The sequence below is a fragment of the Odocoileus virginianus genome, chromosome 22 (genome assembly GCF_023699985.2).
Source record: "Odocoileus virginianus isolate 20LAN1187 ecotype Illinois chromosome 22, Ovbor_1.2, whole genome shotgun sequence".
NCBI lineage: Eukaryota > Metazoa > Chordata > Mammalia > Artiodactyla > Cervidae > Odocoileus > Odocoileus virginianus.
This window is the reverse complement of record NC_069695.1, coordinates 3708343-3734101: the sequence shown is the minus strand read 5'-3', so window position 1 is coordinate 3734101 and position 25759 is coordinate 3708343. Positions and strand designations below refer to the sequence as shown.

At 41.1% G+C, this 25759-nt stretch overlaps 1 long non-coding RNA gene across 1 annotated transcript; it reads right to left on the bottom strand.

Moving 5' to 3' along the window:
• Positions 1 to 10253: 10253 nt before the first annotated feature.
• Positions 10254 to 24435, bottom strand: LOC139030349 (uncharacterized). The gene is made up of 2 exons (XR_011482657.1): positions 24260 to 24435; positions 10254 to 11884 (listed from the first exon to the last, which is right to left on the bottom strand). It is a non-coding gene; the product is annotated as an uncharacterized lncRNA (long non-coding RNA).
• Between the last annotated feature and the right edge of the window lie 1324 nt (positions 24436 to 25759).

Genomic DNA, 25759 nt, shown 5'->3' with positions numbered 1-25759 from the left:
TAAAGGTATTTATGCTTTTCCACATCTGAAATGTCAAAACCGCAGCATAAAGAGACACACAGTTGCAACTTGGCAGATAACAGAATTCACACGCGTTGGTTTTTAAGTCTCGGTGTTTCTGTGCAGTACTCTCTACTATCGTCTCCGTAGTGGGAGATACACAAATGGAGACATATAACATCATAAATTAGCCTGTTCTCTCACAAATTAGTAAATAAATTTAACACAGCAGTTCTAATAAAGTTCCAATCAGATTTTGGGAATAGAAGGCAAAGAGCAAGCAAAAAACAACTTACCTTGACAAAGTGACTATTAAATTCAGCCTAAAGACTTATCTATGCAAAATACAACCAAAAAATTCTCGGAAAACAATCAGTAATGAATGACTAGCTTTGGTAGATATTAAAATGTATAGAAAGTTACCATAGTTAAAAGTGTAATATTAGTGAATGAGTAGACAGAAAATAATCAATATATTCTGCTCTAGAACAGAAATTCTGAAAGCAGATCCAAGAATTCAGTATAACTTATAATGATATTTTAAATCAGTGATCAAATAAATGGTATTGAAAAAAAGGCTCAGAGTCTGGGAATAAATAGTTCATAAAGTTAAAGTTATAGTCATTCATGTTCCCAAATATGAAGAGGTATGGTGGTTGGGTTTTTTTTTTTGGTGGTGGTGGTGCTTTAACAAAATTTTTCATGGTCTCCTCCCATTATATTTATCTTTTGTTTCATTTACCAGGTTATTCAAATACTTAATCACCTTGCAAATAGTCACTTCCCCAAAGTGAGCAACATTTTTACTGGTAAATTTTTTTTTTAATTCGGTTGCACGAGGTCTTAGTTGTGGACTTCCCTCATGGCCCAGCCAGTAAGGAGTCTGCCTGCAACGCAGGAGACCCAGGTTCGATCCCTGGGTTGGGAAGATCCTCTGGAGAAAGAAATGGCAACCCACTCCAGTATTCTTGCCTGGAGACCCCCATGGACAGAGGAGCCTGCTGGGCTACAATCCATGGGGTCGCAAAGAATCAGACACGACTGGGTGACTTCACCTCTTTCCTCTCTTAGTTGCAGCATACAGGATCTCCAAAGCGTCATGCCAAATCCTTCATTACAGCTCACAGACTCTAGTTGCGGCCTTCGGGTTTAGTTGCTCCGAGGCTTGTGGGATCTTAGTTCCCCCAACAGGATTGAACCCATGTCCCCTGCAAGGCAGATTCTTAGCCACTGGACTACCAAGGAAGTCCTCTAACTGGCAAATTTTTAAGAACTGGATTTCTTTCACATTACTGCAATGGAGAAGCCTGGGAACTAGTCTTCACACAGTTTCATGGTTAGAAAATTATTTACAAATATTTAGTGAACAGGAATTAAGTCCCTTCTATCGGCCGAGCATTGTGCCAGGTGCTAAGGACACAAAAGAGAGTAAAGCTTAGACCTCCCTTCAAAATGCTGTTAACCTACTGGTAAGTCTGTCTGCAATATACACCATCTCTTCGCTTATTGTTTGATCATGATTTGGGCATAGTAATAGTAGCATATTGTGTAAAAATAAGATATATCCAATAAAACATGAAGCATCAGAAAAATCATCCAATACAGCTTTTGCTCATTAGATCTCTGCAGAGAGATTAAGCAGGACTGTCAGATTCTGATGCCCACGTCCGACGATGCTCATCCAGCAGTTTTGTTGAACAAGACGGATCCTCCAGGTTCTCCCCTTCACACCACAAGGCAGTCACAGCTGGATGCTTCATCCCGGCTCTGCCCTCTCCCCGAACAAATCTGACAAGCCGATGGCCCTAGGTTGTGACATACAAAATATGGCATAATTGTAGACTGTAATCATCATGATGATAGCTGACTTGATAAGAGAGGTCAAATCCCATTTTTATATCCTGAATTTCTAAAATATTGTTTCGTCAAAAAAATCAATTTCTCATTTTTCTAGCGTTAACTTGAAAAGGGTATAATTGATCACGCCTAAATCCCTTACATCACCCGGGCCTGTGTGAAAGGCTTGCGCCCAAGAAGCCACTTGAGTTAGGGCCAGGCAAAGCGGCAGTTGTCGTCGGCATCTCACACCCATGGGCCTGAACCGCTTCAAAGCAAGAGCATGTTTTACATCCTTCGCTTAAGGCTGTGGGGAAAACACAGGCTGCTGGAACACAGATGCTCAGCTGGCTCATTTGGGTCTTGTGGTCCGATTTGTGGATGGGATATTTATAAAATCCGGTGATTACGATGCCATCTCATTAACATTCGCTAAGTGAAAACCACAAAATGCAGGATGGGAATCGCTGGTCTGAGGGGAGGAGGAGGAGGAAGATGAAAGCGAGATGGGGTTTCCTACTTCGGCACAGGCCCAAAGAGAGACGCAGAGGGAAAGGACCCCTCCCCGCTTCCTGTAAGTCAGACTTCGAAGGGAAAAGGGAGGAGAGAGAAAAGGCGGCCGCTTTTCCATTCATCAGGTGCATTTGATTCCTAAGCAAACCAGGTCCGAGACCAGCCTACGCTGATTTCCCCGTGAATTCAAATGCTCGATTCCTTGTATGAATAAGCCGAGGAGACACCTCTTCCAGGAGGCCTATCTAGACTGATCTTACTCCATGTGATGTCTGCACACTCAGTGAGGCTGAGCTCAGAGTTTTCAGCACAAAGTCGCTGTTGTGGTCTCTGCTCCCGTCCCTATGGGGGACACACACAGTCTAGCTTCCCCACCTAAAGTCTAGCTCGTCTACCTAACTGCAACTGTCCCTGAAACAAATGCTATCAGAGATAACGCCTTCACGTGAAAGCAGTTCTTCCAGAAGCGAAGTGCAGAGTGAGCACCATAAACATTGAGGCACGTGTGATTTTGCCAACTTCCTGGGAAAGGTCCTAAAAAGAGGAAGAACATGACCAGAAGGTCTCCATGGGTGGGGAGCTGGGTGTGCAAGGTGAGAGATAGATCAGAGAGTTAAGAGAGTCACAGACCCATGGGGAGCACCACCGTCAGAAAGGAGAGTTAGGCAGACATGCCGTTCTGGAGTAGAGAGGAAAAGAGGGCACCAAAATGGAAATCACAAGGAAATAAAAGCAAGCTTGGTCAACACTCACTCATTCACTCAGTGAAGAATCCCCAGTGCGCCAGGCGCTGTTCTGGGCTCTGCGCAGTAGAGTGAAGCAGCTCACGCTCTTTGATGTCAGTGGTCTGTGTGGAGTCACTGTGTGTGTGTGTGTGTGTGTGTGTGTGTGGTGCAGCGTTGTTCAGGCATGTCCAACTCTTTGCGATCCAGTGGACTGTAGCCCACCAGACTCCTCTGTCCATGGAATATTCCAGGCAAGAAGACTGGAGTGGGTAGCTGTTTCCTTCTCCAGGGGATCTTCCCCACCCAGAAATCAAACCTGCATCTCCCCACACCTCCTGCATTGGCAGGCAGATTCTATACCGTTGAGCCAACCGGGGAAGCATTGCTCTGCAGAGTTGCTTTATTTTCAGAATCTCAGCAGAGGATGAGCTGCAGCCACCCTCAATGGTGAACACTATTTTCTTTGAAAATAAGGAAGCACTATATGTATGAACTGACAGTCTACTAGGAGACCATATAAACCAGACAGTGTAATGAACCAACCAGTGGGAGATGAAAAGGTATCAACAGGGCTCACTAAATCATGGTTCCAGACTTGTTTTGAAAGGGAGAGGAGACTGGTCCAAAGAACTCATAAATTGAAACAAATCCTCAGACTCTCTCACAGGGCTGGAGCCACCGACGCATACGGTTCCTGGAGCTGGGGCTGTGGGAAGCCACTGAACAATATAAAGTTAAAAAGAGCAACATGCAAACATCAGGCTTAAGCAGCTGAAGCTGCCGTGGCGCTTCTCACCCTCGGACTTGTTGGCAATGAGGAAGCCCATTTACGTAGCCCACCTATGGGTAGTTCTAGGTGCAATCTGGGATGAACTCTTCTAAACTGCGGGGAGCCTGGTTACAAACAGTCCAAATATAAACCCAGTTTGTGGACCTCATTCATTCCTTTAACTCATACATCCAGGGCACCTGCTCCGCACTGTTATAGATGCTGGGGACACAGCCGTGAATAAAACTGACTTCCTGCAGCTCACACTGCGGTGAGAAGAGACAGACAATAAACCAACAGACAAACAATGGAGAGAAAGAAGGACGGAAGGGGGGAAAGAGAGACAAAAGCGATTTCTTCCTTGCACGTGTCATGATAGAAAGTTAAAAGCTGGGACTTGCCCAGTGGTCCAGTGGTTAACAATCCACCTCACTTGCGGTGGACGTGGATTTGATCCCTGACAGGGGAACTAAGATCCCACAGGCTGCCAAGCAACTGAGCCCACCCGCCTCGACTAGGCAGTCACTACGCTGCAATGAGGATCCCACGGTGCTGCAAACAAGACCATACGCAATCGAATAAATAAATATTAACAAACAAATTCAATTGAAACCTAAGGTCACACGTTGAGTGATGAGGTGACCTGAATGACAAGAAGCCCGCCATGCAAAGATGTGATCGTGAGCTACTGCTGCCTATTTCATATCACCATGCACTTTCCTTACTGAGAAGGACCTCAGAGATCATACCCAATGCTCTCAGTTTATGAGACTTTGGAGACTCTGTGTCTCCAAAGACATGCTGAAAAGGAATCAGGATTCTCTACTCAGAGACTTCCCTTTTAATTTACCAGAAGGTCTAAATAGACAAGCGATAATTATCCAACAAATATACATTGAGCTAGTACTATTTGGGCGGGTGGGGGGAGCACTATATAGCCACTCTCCAGAAACTCTTTAGAACTGAGCCACATAAATGAGGTAAGCAGAGACCCATCCTGTGCTCACTGGGGGCCTGACGATTTGGCTCACGTGAGGGGGTGCTCAGCCCAGAAGAATGAATTGAGGAGATGGAATCAGAAGGATTATGGTGAGCGGCAATCCAAACGGGGGAAGCGTATTCGGAAAGGTGCAGGGGAAAGGGGGAGTGGGGAGAGGAGGGGAGCTTGAGCCGTGGAAGGGCGGGCCACCAGGCCCACTGAGCCTAGTGGTGGGACCTCAAACCCAAGACAGACTTTGGAAGAGAGGAGCTTCAAGGAATATAAATATGTCACCAGTCTCGCCCCCTTAAAATGGTCTTGCCCACCAATCTCACGCCCTCTGCATAAGCCTCCAGGTCTCCCTGTAATTTCTCAGTGATTTTAGGGGGACGATTCTAGACGCTTCCGAGCTCCTGAACATTCGCAGTACCTGCCTCCTCCCAGCTTGCAGAGAGTCTGACATTTGAGCCAACTTCAGCTTCCATGGTGGTGCAGATGGTAAAGAGTCTACCTGCAATGTGGGAGACCCAGGTTCCATCCCTGGGTTGGGAATACCCCCTGGAAAAGGAATGGCTACCCACTCCAGTCTTCTTGCCTGAAGAATCCCATGGACAGAGGAGCCTGGGGGGCTACAGTCCATGGGGTCACAAAGAGTCGGACAGGACTGAGCGACTGACACTTTCACTTCATTCAGCTCTTCTTGACCCTTGACCTTTCCTCCACAACAGATGCTGCACTGGGTGCTCCATACCTGCCAGCTCAAAATAACGGTCATTTCTGCAATCGTTTACTCAGTATTTATTTAAATGTTATATTCTATATGCCAAGCATGATTTTTTTTTTTAACGTTTTGATTGTACCTCAAGGCATGTAGGATATTTAGCTCTCCAACCAGGGAACGAACCTGGGCCCCCTGCAGTGGAAGTATGGAACCTTAACTGCTGGACCACCGGGGAAGTCCCAAGGATATCTTATTTAATCCTCTCTCCCTATAAGAGATGGTTGGATGGCATCACCGACTCCATGGACATGAGTTTGAGTAAGCTCTGGGAGTTGGTAATGGACAGGGAGGCCTGGCGTGCTGCAGTCCATGAGGTCACAAAGAATCAGACATGACTGAGCAACTGAACTGACCAACTGTGTTTAGCTAGCAAGTTGAGTCTCAGACAGGTTAAACAATTTGCCTGAGGTCACATAGCTGGAAAGTTTTGGAGCTAGGATCCAAGTCTTTTGAACACAGAAACCCAAGGAGGTTCCGATTTTTACTATGAAAACATTCAAGTAAAAATCTGTATAAAAAGGAAAAAAAAAACTTTGCCTCCTTCATAATTCAGCCTTGGCGAGCCTCATTGGTTTAGACACTGGAGGTATTTTGACTCTCTCTGAAATTCTCTTTCTCGCGTGTGGCCAAATTCCCTAGATGCCACTGAACCTGGGCAACTGATACCAACCTCTCTTTCTTACAAGCTATTACTTAAGCCTTAGTCCAGGAAATACAGAATCTGTTACGTCTCTAAACTTTCCCAGAGGGCAGGGTACCATCACATCTTTTGGAGACCAAAAGGAAAGAACTGTTAAAAGACGGAAGTGGTCCAACAGGGAGGAGGCACGCGTGGGTTCAGAGGCTGCATAAGCGAGCAGCACAAACCCACTCGCCCTGCAGGAATGCTGCACCAGCTACTCTCCTGAGGCCTCCTGGGAGCCTCCAGGCCCAGTGATGCTGCTGGATGCAGCCCACTCTGGAGGCCCCGAAGACAGCAGTCTTCTCCGAGGGCAGAGCTTCCAGTGATACACCAGTCTTCCACTTTGTACGAAAGACAAGGGGTCGGAGGCTAGAATCTCCATGAACTCACGGTCAGTGGCCTAGCTGGTTAGTCAGGGGACTGGCAGGAGCCAATCTGGAGGCCTGGGGAGAAACAGGTTTGGGAAGAGGCTTTTGAATGACCCAGGGGAGAGGGCACGAATGCTGAAGACTTTTGCATCACATGTTAATTCTCCCCAGAGAGCATCTCTGGGGGCAGACATTACACAACCCGCGGGCAGAGCTGACTGACCCATCCCCGTCTTCAGTCACCCCTGGCCTGGGACAGTGCATGAACACAGAAGCGATATTTGCAGAGCTGAGACCTAAGCATGAAACCAACAGCACAGGCTCCCACTTGCCAAGTGCCAGCACCAAACATCACTAAATATCCAACACTAGTCACCATCCCTCAAAAAGATCAGCCAGCCGCCCAGGGGCAGGTCAACTATTAGGTATGCCGCAAAGTTCGTTCGGGTTTTCCATAAGATGTGACAGTATCATCACCCAAAGACACACAAGAGTGTCTGATCCACCAACACAGGGTTCCCCAAAACACTACCTCAGACCAAGGGACCCACCGCACAGCAGAGGCGCTGTAGCAGGGAGCATATGGCCACGGGAACCACTACTCCGACTACACACTGCTTCACTGAAAAGTCTGCTGTGAACCAGCAGTGGAACATCTCTTTGGTGGCACAGCTGAGGGGCCGTCCTAGAGATGGTCTTCTGTGAGGGTGGCAGGATCCTCTAGGACTCGATATATACTCTCAGTGACTGAACATGGGTCCTGTGACCCCCTGAGGTAGAATGAATGGGTCCCAAAACCAAAAGGTGGGACTATTTAGTGCCCCTGCCTCCAGGAATCCACTTGCTAGCCACACAAGCTTAGGCTCTGAGGGTCTCTAGGTCCTAAGTCTCAAAGGAGGGAAACGAAACGACTTCCTGGACATACAATAGGAGTCTCTTTGAACTTGAGGCTCCAACTGCCACCCAACTACTTGGGGATTCTCATGCCAAGAGACCAGCAGGTCAGCAAAAAAAATCAGCCATGTGGGCAAGAGCAATTAACCCTGCCCACAGGGGGAGCTTTACTTCCGCACAGAAGTAAACAGTGGGTCTGGCAATCAGGTGATGGTCTCAGGCTTTCCATTTAACCGTAGATGGATAAGACCAGCAGCCATACCCCAAGAATAACGCACAGGAATAACCAGGAGCTCAAGACCGTCTGAGAGGTACGCCACCTAGGCTGCAGAGGGGTTAGCCAGAATTGAGAAACCTAGAATGAACTATAAAGAAGGATCATACAAGTATTAGCTACAGCCTTGAGATCAGCTATGGCTGCAAGAGCTATAGTATTTCCTACTAGGCCTCATTTGTAAGTTCCCAGGAAACAAGGCCAATCCAAATTTGATTTAAAAAAAAAATGTTCCTAGATAGGGGAAATTTATTATAAAAATCAAGTGAATTTGACAAACCTAGACAGTATATTGGGCTTCCAATGCACAGACAGTAATGAATCCGCCTGCAATGCAGGAGACCTGGGTTCGGTCCCTGGGTTGGGAAGATCCCGTGGAGGAGGGCATGGTGACCCACTCCAGTATTCTTGCCTGGAGAATCCCCATGGACAGAGGAGCCTGGCGGGCTACAGTCCATGGAGTCACAAAGAGTCGGACACAACTGAGCGACTAAGAACAGCACAGACAATGTATTAAGAAGGAGAGACATTACTTTGCCAACAAAGGTCCATATAGTCAAAGCTGTGGTTTTTCCAGTAGTCATGTAAGGATGTGAGAGTTGGACCATAAAGAAGGCTGAGCACCAAAGAACTAATGCTTTCAATTTGTGGTGCTGGAGAAGATTCATAAGAGTCCCTTGGACTGTAAGCAGATCAAACCAGTCACTTCTAAAGGAAATCAATGCTGGATATTCACTGGAAAGACTGAAGCTGAAGCTCCAATGCTTTGGCCACCTGGTGCAAAAGCCAACTCATTGGAAAAGACTGAGATGCTGGGAAAAGATGAAAGGCAAATGGAGAAAGGGGCGATAGAGGACGAGATGGTTGGATAGCATCACTGACTCAATGGACATGGATGTGAGCAAACTCCAGGAGACAGAGAAGGACAGGAAGCCTGGCGGGCTGTAGTCCAGGGGGCCACAAAGAGTCAGACATGACTGAGCGACTGAACGACAACAAAAAGTGGCTTTGAGTGGCACTAGTGTGGACTGTAGTGCACACGAAGGCATTCCAACCACGTCCCTCTTCAGGGTGGACACACTCACAGCCCAGCTGCTAAGAAGACTGGGTGCTGGTGACTTACAGCTGAGTTCCCCCTGGGAACTGCCCTCTACCGCTGGGATCTGCCAGATCCAGGATCTCAGCTCCTCTGGGGGTAAGACCTACGGCCAGGGACTGGCTCATGAAGGAGAACAAAGGTCTGGTCCCCATGCCGCAATAAGGGACAACGCTGAAGGTCATCCAAGCTCCAGAGCTTCCTGTCACATCAGCTGGGGTCCCGAAGCCACAGAAATACAGGTCAGTGTCTCCCTCAGCCCAGTCCTGTCTTCCCCACAACCTTATAGATCTCTCTCCTGAATACAATTGGAGCAAACTTTCTGCATGAAAATCTGTCTCAAAGTTTACTTTCAAGTACCCAATCTAAGATAGCCATGCTCACACACATCATCATGTGGCCCAAACAAGACTGCACTGGAACAGATAACAGGAGAAGTTTCTTACCCTGGGTCCATCTCCTTAACAAAGTTCTCCACTTACTCAAATATACCTGCCCTCTTAAAATCTGGAGGGGGGGGTAATTCTCCCTCCATGTCTCATTCTAATCTATGAGGCTGCATACGTTATCAAATAAATCCATGGCATAGTATCCTGCTTCTTTCAACATAAAATGCTGACCTTAGATATAAAGATATAAACCAAGGGTTGGTATAAAGATACTACGTTAAAGACATTTAATGTCAGAAAGTTCACATGCTGGTATCATTGTAGTCTATGAGAAAGGGTTAAGAAGACTAGGTCATTAGGTCATATCACCTTATGGAAGTCATTTAACCTTCAATGAACCTGTCTCCTAAACTATGTTAAAAGCTTGTTCAGACTACTGTCAGAACTGCCATGAGGACCTTATCTGTAAAGATAACAGTACCTGCCTAATTCTTAGAATGAGGCTTCTTGGAAAGACTAAATGAGGTGATATTTTATGATACCTGGAACACAATTAACACTCCACATATGACTAGTATCAAATGAAAAGAAGCTTACAAAATTACTTTGAAACTGTAACATGGTACCAAAATGCCACCAATTTTGAAAGCAGCACAATATAGTCAAGAGGTAATGTTTTACATTTTTTCAGAGGTTTGGCCATATCTCCTTAAAATCATTTAACTTCAAAGCATCTAGTGCAGTGTTTTGCTACTGGGCAGATGCTTAAAATCTTCTCCCTGACTTTCAAGACAGGCATCAGTAATACCAGACCTTGGCACCCTATGAATATTGGCAAGCAAAAATGTTTCTGTAATACTCTGTCAAAGAGAGATTTTTTTTTCTGGATTAGACTACAAAAGGAGAGAGGAAACTACATTTCTCGGATCCACATGAAAAGTCACCCAAAGATTTCAAATGTATTTTTATTGGCCTGAATATATTCCAATCAAGTTATTTCTAATCACCTGCTATCTCAGGGTCCTGGTGTATGTGCACCCATTTCCTCTTATATTTTATTAAATGAAGGATCAAGGATTATGTCTATCCTATGCTCCAAATTTTTAATGGAAACAAAATCCTCTGAGGATTATCTTAAATCCGGGTAATATTCTTAAGTGGGACCTGAACACAGCCTAACAGTTGCAAGGTTAGAAACCCATCTCTCTGTCTTCTTAAAGTGACTCCGTGAATTCGGATTCCAGGGTCACTGAACCACTTCAGTACTGGCATATGTATTATGAGGAAATACACAGATCAGAATTCAAAAAACATTCAAACATAATGCCAGAACAGGATGATCAATCCAATCCATTTCATTTAATCTCACCTTTAAACAGCCCTAAACTCTGTATTCCCTTCCTGTAAGTAAGGCTAACTTTTGCCTTCACCCCTCCTCTCCTTCTCTTGATCTGTTTGTACCCCCACTCTGAATTAGCCTTCTCGCCGGGACCATCACAAATCTTGCTTCCTATATATGACTCTTCCCTCTTCTGGCTCAGCACACGTGTGTAGGTGCTCAGTTCCTTGTGTCTGACTCTGAGACCCTACGGACTGTAGCCCGCCAGGCTCCTCCATCCGTGGGATTCTCCAGGCAAGAATATGGAGTGGGCTGCCATTTCCTCCCCCAGGGGATCGTCCCAACCCAGGGATGGAACCCACGACGCTTAACGTCTCCTGCATTGACAGGCGGGTTCCTTACCATCAGCGCCACCTGAGAAGCCCTCTGCATGCCTTCCTAATGAATATTATTTTCCAGAACCCACCCCGCTTTGTGACACTTGGAACGTCCCCTCCCCTGCACACCGTGTAAATGACCACCCCGGAGGCCAGGCCCTCTGCGCAGCACAGACTCCCCGCCACGGGACGGAGCCCAGGGCACGAGGAGCCGCGGGCCGTCACGGGAACTGATCCTTCTGTGACAGCTCCCTAACACACGGAGCTGCATTTGGTGTTTGACCGGCAGGTTTCCATTTCACAAACGAAATATACCGCAGAATTTTAAAAATTATTCCCATTATAAAATGTGGTTTCTTCACATTATTGATATCACACTGAAAGACGGTAAAATCCACTCCGTTTGGGACACGGACTCCCAAAAATTCCAGCAGCGATGCCTTAACTTGGCTTTTGTTCTGTACCTGAAAGCACCCTCGGTAGGCTGCATTCCCCCCACGCCGGAACAATGCAACTGAGGTACTGGTGCTGAAGTCTCAGATGCTGCTGTCGTTCAGTCACCAAGTTGTGTCTGACTTTTGCAACCCCATGGACTGCAGCACGTCAGGCTGCCCTGTCCTTCACCATTTCCCAAGGTTTGCTCAAACTCATGTCCATTGTGACCACGATGCCATCTAACCATCTCATCCTCTGTTGCCTCCTGCCCTCAACTTTTCCCAGCATCGGGGTCTTTTCCAATGAGTCAGCTCTTTGCATCAGGCGGAAGAGCCTTTATCGGAGCTTCAGCATCAGTCTTGGTGTGGGTTATATATGCCTTTCCAGTGTGGCATCGCTTTTTTCACAAGGTCTTTGGTGGCTGAACCTAAAGAAACAAAGAGAGATGGAAATTTCAGATGCCATGGCGAGCCAAGAAAAGAATAATTGTGAGCAAAAGGTTCAGCAACCATCAGTCCTTCAGATCATACCATGTAGGTGGTCACTTTTCTCTCAAGTATATTCTGCATTAATTTTTAAATGTTTAGGGACTTCCCTGGTAGTCCAGTGGCTAAGACTCCCTGCTCCCAAAGCGGGGGGTCCAGGTTCGATCTCTGGTCAGGGAATTAGATCCCACATGATGCAATTAAGATCCAGCACAGCCAAATAAATAAATATTAGAAAGTAAAATAAAAATGTTTATAGATATTGACTATTCCTAGTCTTGTCCCTGATCAATAAGCTGTGTGCCCTTAGACAATTGACTTAGATTTTCTGTAACCTGTTGTCGTTCAGCTGCTAGGTCATGTCCGACTCTTCGCGACCCCATGGACTGCAGCATGCCAGGCTCCTCTGTCCTCTCGTGTACATTGAGTCGGTGATGCTATCTAACCAGTTCATCCTCTGCTGCCCCCTTCTACTTTTGCCTTCAATCTTTCCCAGCATCAGGGTTTTTCCAATGAGTTAGCTCTTCACCAAAGTACTGGAACTTCAGCTTCAGCATTAAGTCTTCCAATGAATATTCAGGGTTAATTTCCTTTAGGATTTTCTGCAACCTACCTACCTCATATGTAAGATGGGGATAATTCAATTTTCCTTCCTAATGCAGAAAGCTAGGAGGGAGTATAATTCTCTTATTTTCTAGATGAAAACAGACATGGAGGATAAATGACTTAATGGCATAAAGTTGGTAAAAGTGGCAGGGCTAGAACCTATGATTCTAGGCTCAAATCTCCACCTAGTCTTATGATTTGTTCCAATACAACAAGATATAAAATCATATGAAATAACTTGAGTATTATAATCCTATTTGACAAAAAGATACAAATGAGGTATGAAGAGGTTTAATGTGGTTTAATGGCAGAACTTTGATTTTAACCCAGGCATGCAAATGTCTAAGCCAGAGTCTTTCTATTGATCAAACTGCTGTGACTTGACTTCATTTTTCTGTTCGAAGAAATAAATGTAAACTTGCCCCCACATAGGTATATATTGGTGTAGCAAATATTCTAGAATGTGAAGTTTGAAATCTATTTCAATGCTTTCTTCTTGTATTGTTTTAGCCTTTCCCCTTTATTTGATAATCTCCTGTCTTTCTGTACTATCTTGAGATGGATACCTATTTTTCAATTAAAGTATGGTTGATTTAAAATATTATATCAGCTTCAGGTGTACACCATAGTGATTCAATATTTTTATAGATTATATTTCATATAAAGTTATTATCAACTATTCCCTATGCTGTACAATATACATGGCTGTGCTGTGCTGAGTTGCTCGGTCACGTCTGATTCTTTTCAACCCTGTGGACTGTAGTCACCAGGTTTCTCTGAAGAATACTGCAGTGGATTTCCATTTCCTCCTCCAGGGAATCTTCCCGACCCAGGGATGGAAACTGCATTTCCTGCATTTGCAGATGGATTCTTTATCACGGACCACCCGGGAAACCTGCACAATATGTACCTGTAGCTTCTTTGTTTTATACATCAAGTAGCTTGCATCTCTGAGTCCTCTCCCCCTGTCTTCTGCTCCCCCATCCCGCCTCCCACTGGTAACTGCTGGTTTGTTTTCTGTACCTGTGAGTCTGTTTCTGTTTTGTTATAGTCACCATTTTATTTAGATTCCACATATATGTGATTAACACACACTATTTACCTTTCTTTCACTTATTTCACTAAGCATAATGCCCTCCAGGTCCATCCATGTTGTTGCAAATGGCAAAATTCATTCTGTTTTAATGGCTGAGTAATATTTCAGTGTATATGTTTACCACTTCTTCTTTATTCACTCATCTTTTGATGGACACTTAGGTTGCTTCCATATCTTGGCTATTTTAAATAATGCTTCTATGAACATAAGGATGCATATATCTTCTTGAATAAGGGTTATTCTTCATATATATATATATATATATATATATATATACACACATATATATGTACACACACAGGAGTGGAATTACTGGGTCTTATGGTAGTTCTATTTTTAATTTTTTATTTTTTTTAAGTTTTTCTGAAGTGGACCATTTTTTTTTTTAAAGTCTCCATTGAATTCACTGCAACACTGCTTCCCAGCTCCCCAGCTAGGGATCGAGCCTGCATTCCCTGCACTGGAAGGTAAACTGCCAACCACTGGACCACGGGGGAAGTCCCTATTTTTAGTTTCTCCAGGAACTTCCATACTACTTCACACAATGGCCACACCAATTTACATTCCCATCAGCATTGTATCAGGGTTCCCTTCTCTCCACATCCTCGCCAACTTTTGTTATTTGTAGATTATTTGATGATAGCCATCCTAACAGGCATGAGGGGATATCTCCTTGTAATCATTATGATTCTGACTTGCATTTCCCTGATAATCAGCAACAATGCTGAGCATCTTTTCACATGCCTATTGGCCATCTGTATGTCTTCTTTGGGGAAAAAAAAAATGTCTACTTGGGTCTTCTGTCCATTCAAATTGTGTTGCTTAAGGGTTTTCTGATGTTTCAGTGTAGGAGCTGTTTAGATATTCTGGATTTTAACCCTGATTGGATATATTTGCAAATATCTCCTCCTACTCAGTAGGTTGTCTCTTTGTTTACTTGGTGGTTTCTTTGCTGTGCAAAGCTTTCAAGTGTAAGTAGGTCCCATTTGTTTATTTTTGCTTTTGATTCTTTTACCTGAGGAGACTGATCCAAAAGTAATATTTCTAAACTATGTCCAAGAGTGTTCTGCCTATGTTTTCTCCTAGGAGTTTTATAGTTTCTGGGCTTACATTTAGGTCTTTGATCCATTTTGTTTATTTTTGTATGGTGTAAGAAAATGTTCTAATTTCATTCTTTCATATCTAGCTGTCCAGTTTTCCCAGTACTGTTTACTGAAGAAGCTGTCTTTTTCCCCCTGTGTATTTTTGCTCTCTGTCATATAGTGTACGCGTGCATGCTCAGTCACGTCCGACCCTTTTGCGACCCCGTGGACTGTAGCAGACCAGGCTCCTCTGTCCATTGGATTTCCCAGGCAAGAATACTGGAATGGGTTGCCATTTCATCCTCCAGGTGACCTTCCTGACCCAGGGATCAAACCTGCGTCTCCTCTGTCTCCTGCATTGCAGGCGGATTGTGGATTCTTCCTCACTAAGCTACCAGGGAAATCATATGGTAATGGAACATACGTGCATGGGTTATTTCCAGGCTCTCTATTCTGTTCCATTGATCTGTGTGTCTGGTTTTGTGTCAGTACAATACTGTTTTGATGACTACAGCTCTGTAGTATAGTCTGAAGTCAGGAAGTGTGGTATCTCCAAACTTTGTCCTTGTTTCTCAAGATTGTTTTTGCTATTTGGGGTCATCTGTGGTTCCGTATAAACCTTAGGATCATTTGTTCTCCTGCTCACGCTCTGTCACTCAGTCAAGTCCTAGTTATGTGAAAAATGTCATGGGTATCTGGATAAGGATTGCATTCAGTATGTACATTGCTTTGGTTGATAGGAATTTTTAACAATTCTTCCAAACCATGAACATGTGATATCTATCCATTTCTTTGTATCACCTTCAATTTCCTTTATCAGTATTTCATAGTTGTCATAGTACATATCTTTCACTTCCTTGGTTAAGTTTATACTTAGGTGTTTCACTCTTTTTGAAACAATTTTGAATAGGGTCATTTTCTTGCTTTCTCTTTCTGATGGTTCATAAGTTTATAGGAAAGAAACAGATTTCTGTGTATTAATCTTCAGTAATTAATTAATTACTGAATTCCTTTATTAATTCTGATAGTTTTTTGGTGGAGACTTTAGGGTTTTCTATATTCAGAATCATGTCATCTGAGAATAGTGATAATTCTATTTCTTCCCTTCTAATTTAGATGCCTTTTCTTCTTCCTGTCAGTTCACTTCGGCTGGGACTTCCAAAAACTGTTAAATAAAAGTGGCAAGACTGGGCATCCTCCTTGTCTTTTTCCTGATTTTAGAGAAAATCTTTTCAGCTTTTCATATAAAATATGTTTGCTATGGGTGTGTCATAAATGGCCTTTATCGTGTTGAGATATACTTGCTGTGGAACAACTCAGTAAGAGTTTTTACCATGAATGGATGTTGAATTTTGTCAAGTGCTTTTCCTGTATCTTTTGAGATGATCATGTGATTTTTATCCTTCATTTTGTTAACATGGTGTACCACATTGATTTGCAGATAATGAAACAATCTTGCATTCTTAGAATAAACCACTCTTTATCACGGTATATGATCCTTTTTATATGTGGTTGAATTTCATTTGCTAACATTTTGTTGGTTATTTTTGCATCTATGTTCATTAGAGATTTTGGCTTGTAAAAAACCATTTCTTTTCATAGTGTCTTTGTTTGGTTTTGGCATCAAAGTAATGGTAACCTCACAGAAAGAATTTGGGAGTGCTCCCTCTTCAAATTTTTAAATAGCTTGAGGAAGATAGGTATTAGGTCTGCTTTATAATTGTGGTAGAATTCCCTTATGAAAACGTCTAAAACATCCAATCCTGGAGTTATGTTCGCTGGGAATTTTTTGATTGCTGACTAAATTTAACTACTAGTATTCAATCTATTCAGATTACCCATTTATTCTTGAGTCAGTCTTGGAAGATTGCATGTTTCTGGAAGTTTATCCATTTCTCCTACGTTGTCCAATTTGTTGGCATATAACTATTCACAGAATTCTCATCATTTCTTGTATCTCTGTGATACCAGTTGTAATTTCTCCTCTTCCATTTCTTAGTTTTTATATTTAGGTCCTCCCTCTCTTTTTCTTAATGAGCCTGGCTAAAGGTTTGTCAATTTTGCTCATTCTTTAAAAAAGAAAACAGCTCTTGGGTTCACTGATATTTTCTTTGGGGGAATCTATTTCATTTATTTCCTTTCTGATCATTATTATTTTCTTCCTTTTGCCGACTCTGGGCTTTATTGTTCTTTTTCTAATTCCTTTGGATCAAGGTTTAACACAGGTTTAACACAATTCCTATTAAAATCCCATCAAGATTTCTTATAGAGAAAGATAAAATTATCCTAAAATGTATATGGAAAAGCAAAAGAATGAAAATATTTAAAATATTTTTAAAAAGAAAGACAAAGGAGAAGGAATCAGCATATCTGATTTCCAGACTTATTATATAGTTACAGTAACTGAGACTATGTAATATTAGTGGAGAGACAGACACATAACTCAATGAAATAGAATAGAGAACTCAGAAGCAAACCCACATATTTATGCCCAACTGATTTTTTACAAAGGTGTGAATGTAATTCAATGGAGGAAAAATAGTCTTTTCAGTGAATGAAGCTGAACTAACTGGATATACGCAAGCAAATAAACAAAAAGAAAGAACTTTGTTCTAAGCCTCACTCTTTTGCAAAAATTAACACAAAATGGATCTTGGATTTAAATGTTAAATGTAAAACTATAAAACTTTAGAAAAATTAAGTATGAGACAACTGATCTAGGGCGAGGCAAAGCATTCTTGGCCTTGAAATCAAAAGCATGGTACACAAAAAGAAAAATTTATAAATTGGACTTCACCAAAATTTGTATTTGCTCTGTGAAAGGTCCTACTTAACAGAGTGAAAAGGCAAGGTCCAGACTGAGAGAAAATATTTACTAACCACCTATCTGACCAAGAACAACTATCTAGGATATAAAAAGGATTCTCAAAACTCATCAGTAAAAGATAATCCAATTGGAAAATTAAAAATATATGAACAGACATTTCATTGATGTGTATATACCGATGGCACATAAGCACATAAAAAGATCTTCTACATCACTAGCCACTAAGGAAATCCAAATTAAAACCATAATGAAACATCACTACACAAATATTTACAATACTTAAGCTAGAAAAGATGTATAGAAACTCAATCACTCAATACATTGCTAGTGGGAAAACAAAATAGTACAGTCACGCTGGGAAAAAATTTGCAGTTTCTTTTTTAAAAAGGTCAGCAAGATGGCAGGATAGGACATTTCCAGCCTTCATTCTTTCACAGAAACACACTGTCCAGAACGTATCACATGCTAGGGCACAAAATAAACCTTAACAAATTTGAGAACACTGAGATAATTCCAAGTCTCTGTTCCAATCTCAATGGAATGAAAGTGGAAAAATTAACAGGTACGTGGAAATTAAACAACACATTCTTTTAAAAAGCAATTGGTTTTAAGAAGAAATCAAATTAGAAAATATCTCAAGGCAAATGAAAATAAAAACACAACATACCAAAATCAATGAGATGCAGAGAAAACAGTACAGAAGGTAAAGTTTATAGCAATAAATACTTACAAAAATAAAAAATATATATCAAAAAATATATATGTATATAAATAATAAATACTTACTGAAAAATAAGAGAGATCTCAAATAAACAATCTTAATTTACACCTCAAGGAAGAAACTAAGCCCAAAGTTAGCAGAAAGAAGGAACATTTCCAAGAATGGATAACTAAGGAACTAATAAATATTAGGGCATAAATAAATGCTAGAGAACAGGTAAACATTTTTTTAAATTGATAATACTAAGAGCTGATTTTTGAAAAATAAAATCAACAAACCCTTCACTTGGCTAGCGGGTAAAAAAAAAAGAGAGAAGACACAAATAAACAAAATCAGAAATAAAGGAGGAGACATTACAACTAATCGTACAGAAATAAAGAGGCTCATAAGAGACTATTATGAATAATCATATGCCAATAAAATGGACAACCTAAACACATACAATCCTATGCCAAAAAACTGGACAGTCTGGACACTTTCAACCTACCAAGACTGGGTCAAGAAGAGACAGAAACTCTGCACATACCAATAACAAATAGAAAACCAAAGCAGTGGTTTTAAAACTTCCAACATAGGAAGAGACCAGATCAAACGACTTCATGGGTAAATTTTACTAAGCATTTATAAAGAATACCAACCTTTCTTAAATTCTTCCTGAAATTAGAATAAACACTTTAAAACTAATTCTATGAAGCTAGTCTGAAACCAACAAAAGGTATCACAAGAGAAAAAAACTATAGATCAGTATCCTCCTGAATATAGACACAAAGATCCTCAAAAAATAAAAAAATACCAGCAAATCCAATATAACAGCATATATCATTCACCGTGACTAAGTAAAATCTATCTTTGTGATACAAGAATGATTCAACACATATAAATCAATCAACATGATATACCATATTAACAGGATAAAGGATTAAAATCACATGAAACATCACAACGGATGCATAAAAAACATTTCCCAATATTTACATCTTTTCACAATTAAAAACTCTCAACAAGAGGTTTGACAGAAAACAAAATTCTGTAAAGCAATTATCTTTCAATTAAAAAATAAATTAATTTAAAAAAACCTCTCAACAAATTAAGTGTAGAAGAAACTTACTTCAATACAATAAAAGCCCATAGCAAACATCTATGAAAAGCCCACATCTATAAAAAGCCCACAGCAGACATCATGCTCAACAGTGAAAAGCCAAAAGATTTCCTTCTAAGATCCAGAGCAAGGCAAGGATGCCCACTGTTACCTCTCCTTTTCAACAGCAATGGAAATCCTAGCAAGAGAAACTAGTCCAACAAAAAGGAATAAAAGCCACTCAAATCAGAAAGAAAGTAGAATTACCCCTGTTTAAAGATGACATGACTTCATATGTAGAAACTGTAAAGACTCTACAAAAACTATGGAACTAATAAGCCAATTCAGTAAAGCTACAAGATGTAAAATCAACATATAAAAAACTGTGTTTCTGTACACTAACAACAACCTACCCGAAAAAGAAATGAAAATAATTCCATTTATAGTAGCATCAAAAATAAGAAAAAGCTTAGGAATAAGCTTAACAAAAGAACAGAAAAACCTGTAGACTGAAAACTATAAAACAATGACAAAAGAAAATTTAAAAGACACAAATGAATGGAAGGACATAACTGTTAAAATGTTAACACTTTCCAAAGTGATCTGTGGATTCAACACAGTTCCTATGAAAATATCAATGGCATTTTTATTGAAATAGAAAAAAACAATCCTAAAATTCATTTAGAACCGCCAAAGACCCCAAATGGCCAAAGTAATTTCAAGCAAGAACAATAAAGCTGGAGGTATGGCTCTTTGACTTCAAAACCGCTTATAAGGCTACATCTCTAGATGATCTATCTCAACCAGTCTCGTGGCTTTATACACCAAGGACACACAAACAACTCCTAACGTTTTATCTTTAGCTTCACCTTCTCACCTGAACAGATGACTCATAACCCAATTAATTGCCTACCCACTATCCCTTCTTGAAGCCTAACAGACGTCTACACTTAACGAGTCCAAACACATGATAAGCCCCCTCAACTTATTCTTCTCCATCATCTTCCCCACCCTTCTTTGAGGAATATTTCAAAACACGGCTGCAGATTCTTTGTTGCTCCAGTGTCCCCTCCTCTCTGAATGAGTCCGTGAATGATTCTAGGCATAGACGATGGAGGAAGTGACACAATGTGAGCTCTGACACTAGGTCATAAAACACCATGCAGTTTCTTCCAGGTTCTTCTCCTGGAATTCTCACCCTCAGGGACTGCTCCCTCTCAAAGCCCAGCCATCCTGCTGCGAGAGGCCCAGTTCAACAGAGCTTTGAAAAAAAAAAGATTGCTGTTTTAATTCACTACTTGGGAGGAGATTTGCAGTAATAGAGAACTGGACTTGATAGTAGCTTTATTCTTTCAATTATTCAGAACAAAAATTTTGAAGGCATCCTTGACTCCTTTCTTTCTTTCACATTCCATATCCAATGCCTCAACACATTCTGTCAAGTCTCTCTTCAAAATACATCCAAAATCTGACCAATTCTCACTACCTAGTCTGTAAGACGGTTCTCTAAAGTCCTAGCTTGAAAACCACAGAAACTGACTCAGGCTAACTTTTTCAAGCAAATGAAGTGAAAGGAAATCAGATGGCTCGCAGAACAGACCCAGAGGGATGAGAACCAGGTCCAGAAAACGGTCTGAAATCAGTGACATTTAGGAAAAGGAATCACAGCCAAAGAACCAGTTGATGCTGCTGGACAAACGCGCCAGCTTCACCAGCATGAATCCTAGGTGGCCCCACGCCTCTGTTCTTCCATGTCTGACTTTGAGGGAGGAGTATCCTATGGACTGAGTCTGGTTGATGTTCCTGAGTCCCAACTGCCAGGGGACTGCCAGGGGAAAGAACAGGGAGAGTTTGGGCATTCAGGCTTTCATAGGAAGAAATTAAGAGGGACTTGCCTGGTAGTCCAGTGGCCAAGACTCCACACTCCCAAGGCAGGCAGGGGGCCCAGGTTTGATCCCGTCAAGGAAACTAGATTCCACGTGCTGCAACCAAGAGTTCGCTGGACACGGCTAAAGATTCACATGCCGCAACTAAGACCCACTGCAGCCAAATCAAATATTTTTTAATTTTAATAAATATTAAAAAGAAGAAATTGGAGACCAATCTCCCGTAAAACTCATTTCACAATGCCTTCTCCACGCATAAAAAGTGGCTGCAAATTCTGAGCAGCCAGGTAAAAGTAAAGTCAACGATAAAGTCTGGATGAGAAGATACATTTTGTATGGTGAACAACAGGTCCTTAATATATGTTAATAAGATGGAAAAATACGTAGATTCTGAATGACAGCCTTGGATTCAAGTCCTGTTCTACCACTTACTGGATGTATGACCCTAAAAGAGTCACTTAATTCCCTGGAGATACCATTTTTTCATCTTTAATGGGAACAATAATATCTGCCTTGCCTATCTGACAGATTGTTTTGAGGATTGAATTAGTACTCGAGCATGTTAAGGATACAGCTTCCATCTCATTCATCTTGTCTGTTGCCCAGCCGAGGGCCAGCCTGGAGTAGGTGTTCCATAAATGTCTACAAAATGAGTAATAGTGACAGAAATGATTTGTAAAATGAAAGTCATTAATTAGCGGATCCTACTAAATCCTCCTCCCAGGCCAGCAAAGTGTGATACTGTCACCCACAGCCAGTCTTAAGTAATATCAAATATGCTTGGGAGGAGATCTTTGACACTGATCATTTTTGCCACTAATCTCTTCATAAAATAAATATGGAAATGGCAGAGCAACTTACTGTTTCATTATCTAGGATAAACTTGGCTCGTAAAGCAATTTCCTTCTGTGACAAGGGTTAGGGACTCAATAATTGTTCCAAGGATCATTCTAGCCTATGTTAGTAATGTGGCTTATTGTTTAGATTTCTGACCAATGGATTCAAGCTACTCTGAAAAAAGAAGAACTATCTAATTATAAGGTAAGTAATAATAACAATCCTTTAACCAAATCATTTGGAAATAGATGGCTTAGACTTGAACATTTTTTTCAGATATTTGAAAGGTGTTAGCAGCAAAAAAGCATGTACTACATACCCCCAACAGGGTCTGAAAAAGCACCTTATAATTAAACACACTAATATTTCTGCAGAGATATATATGAACATTCATTCCAAGTGGGATGAAGACTGAAATAGTCTCACATCAGTTCAATTAAGGCAGTTTCAACATGAGATTTGAAAAACTTGATTTTCAGAGCTTTTTTGGATTTTAAAAATGCAGACAAGGAGTAGATGATGGATAGGGAAGCCTGGCTTGCTGCAGTCCTTGGGGTCACAAAGAGTCGGACACAATTAAACAACTGAACTGAACTTACTCCTTTAAAATTTAACCTGCTTTATAAATATTATCTTTGAACAAAAAAAAATGCAGACAAGAAATAAAGAATCCACTTTAATCAACAAAGACCTACTGTATAGTGCAGGGAACTCTGCTCGATGTTATGTGGCAGCCTGGATGGGAGGGGAATTTGTGGAGAATGGACATGCATATATAAGGCTGAGTCCCTTTGCTGCTCACCTTGAAACTATCACTATAGCTGGGGTTAACCAGCTATACCCCAACACAAAATAAAAAGCTTAAAGAAAAAAGAAATAACGAGGTTGTGTTTTCAATAAATAAGAGATTCTTTACACAGAGCTTTTAGACAGAAAAGGCTCTACCATGTCCATTTGAAGTTCCTACAGGCTTGAATATTAAATCTATCTCTTAAATTCATCTACATAAAATCATTTTCACAATATTTTAAAATAATTGAGAAAACCCTCAAATTCAACCAGAAACATCATTTATTTCAACCTGCCGCCTAATTCAGCTGATCCCCACTACAGCATCCTAGCCAGATGGTCGGTCACTCAGCCTTTGCCGAACACTCCTGTGGATAAAAGGTTCACTTTTCATGCAGTAACTTGCTGTACTTTCGAGCAACCTTAATTATTAGAATCAAAGTCAACTCCCCTGACACTTTTACCCTTTGGTCCCAACTCTGCCCTGGGGATCAGCAAAAACTATTCTCCCCCCACTCTGCCACATGACAGCTAGGCAAATATTTGAAGTGGCAATCATACCATTCACCTCTTCTCCAGCCTAAACATTTGCTCGAACTCTTCCCCATAAAGCATGGCTTCCTCTTCCCTCACACCCTGAGAGCCCACGGTAATCTTTAACTTGTCAATATCTGTGTTAAAATGAGGTAGGTAGAGCGAGACAAGCCTCCAGCCCAGAACACAGGGAAACTGCTACCTTCTTTGTAAGCTATATACCACACTTCTATTAGTTCAGCCTAAAATTACATTAGCTGCTTATGGAGCGTAATATGTTTATATCATTTTGCACTCAGAGTAAACTAACACCTCTATTTTTGCACATGCATTGTCGTGGCAATCCAGGAATCTCTTTTGATTTCTATTTTCAGCCTCAATAAAGGGCTTTTATATTGGTCTGTGTTTGATTAAATCATTGGTTTCCATTCTAACATTCATATTTCACTTTGAATCTTGATTTTGTCTTTCAGTATATTAGATATGACTGCTAGCTCTGTGTCATCTACAGATTTGATGAGCAGATCTTCTAACCTTCAGTAAAGACTTCAAAAAAAAAAAAATGAACAAGGTAGAATCAAGAGCCCTATGGCATACAACAAGACACTTCCCTCCTGGAAGGCATCCTCCTGTGCTTACTATCCAAAACAGCCAGTGAACCTCACACACAAATAATACAAATGGGAAAGCAAGTACTAAATGAGCAGCGAGAAAAACAGGCTATACAGAGAAGAAGATAACACACAACAATCAGGGTTCTAAAACTTTAGTTTTAGAATTTCTAATTGAGAATTGCCAATACAAGTTTGTCTACAAAAGGGCACTTTAAAAACATGCCATTCCTTCCAGAAATGTACATACCTATGTGCTAGGGTTGTAACATAAAAATCCATTTCTCACTGAGGATATCACCCAGAAAGTTTACAAACACTGTGTTAAAGGTTGGTATGATCTAAAGTGTCCTGGGGAGAGTACACCAAGGGAAAAAATTTTACCCTGTCATGGATCGATACACTCCGATAGATGTAACTTTTTCCACTGCCCACTTCACTCCACCCACCCTACCCCAACTCCACTCACCACTGCATGTAACCCCAACATACAGACATCAATATTTTAAGCATACATATAATATATATATACATGATTATGATCAATTGGTTTTCCAAGGGATTACTCACTTTTAAAATGTGTCCATACAAACGTTCATTTACAAGGTAAGTGACCCTGATTTAATATGCTTATTTGATTGACACCCAACTGTTTTCAGAATACCAAGAATACAAAATATCCAGGGTCGCTGCTGTTTGCTCACATTGTGTAACAAACCTAAGGTTAAACATGACCCTTGAAACTGTCCCCACATCTCTCCCTTCAGGTCACTTTGATGAGACAGTAAATATTGCTATGGTTCCACTTTGAAAAAACAGGGCTTAAGCAATTTTTTCACATGAAATGTAAAAATCCCTTCAGAAAAAAAAAATTCCTCGATTGGAAATATGTAATAAATTCTAAAAAATGACATAACTCTGAAGCGATTTTGGTCTCATGAATCACTAAATTCTGATGGTTTCTGTTCTCTCATTCTCTGTTTTCTGTCTCTTCTGCCTTTCTCCGTCTGTAAATTAGTTACAGACAGAAACCAACAAACCCAGAACCCATTCACTGAATTACATCACTTGGAATTAGAACTACAAGAAAATTCATTTTTGAACAAGAGAATCTTGAAAGCATTTGGAATATGAAGCTCATCATTACAAAGTTATCCCCCATTTATGTCCCAATATTTAAGTTACAATATCTTAAAAAGGCAAGTTCTTCTGATGCAAGAGTCAAGCAAAAGAACAATTTTTTTTAAACTAAACTAGGGTTAGTCATTATTTCCCCAAGTATGTCATGATACACTATTAATGACCACGATGAGTGTATCACTTACGTAATGGGCAATTTAGTGTAAGTAATAACTCTTAAAAAAGAGAAGTTTAGATTAAGAGCTGGGGGGAGGAAAACTAAAGTATGAGGGAAAAAAAGAAGTAAAAATAATTCCAAAACTCAGATATGCAAATAACTTTAAAAAGAAGTATAAAAATGGAAACTGAAATTTCAGATATGAGCTGACATTCTCCAAGTTCAAGGGGGTGAACACAGTTCACTGGGAACAGCATCTGCAAAGCAAAATTGTCCTCCCAGAACACAAAATGCTTGCCTTAATCATATGTAGGAATCTACGCAACCTTAGTGTGTTGGTAAACTCCTAAAAATGTTTCCACTCACCCCCATCTCTGTTTTACTGGAGGTTTAAATTCACTCTAATTCACTGCCTCCCCAACAAGTCTCCTACTTAAAAAAAAAAAAAGGGAG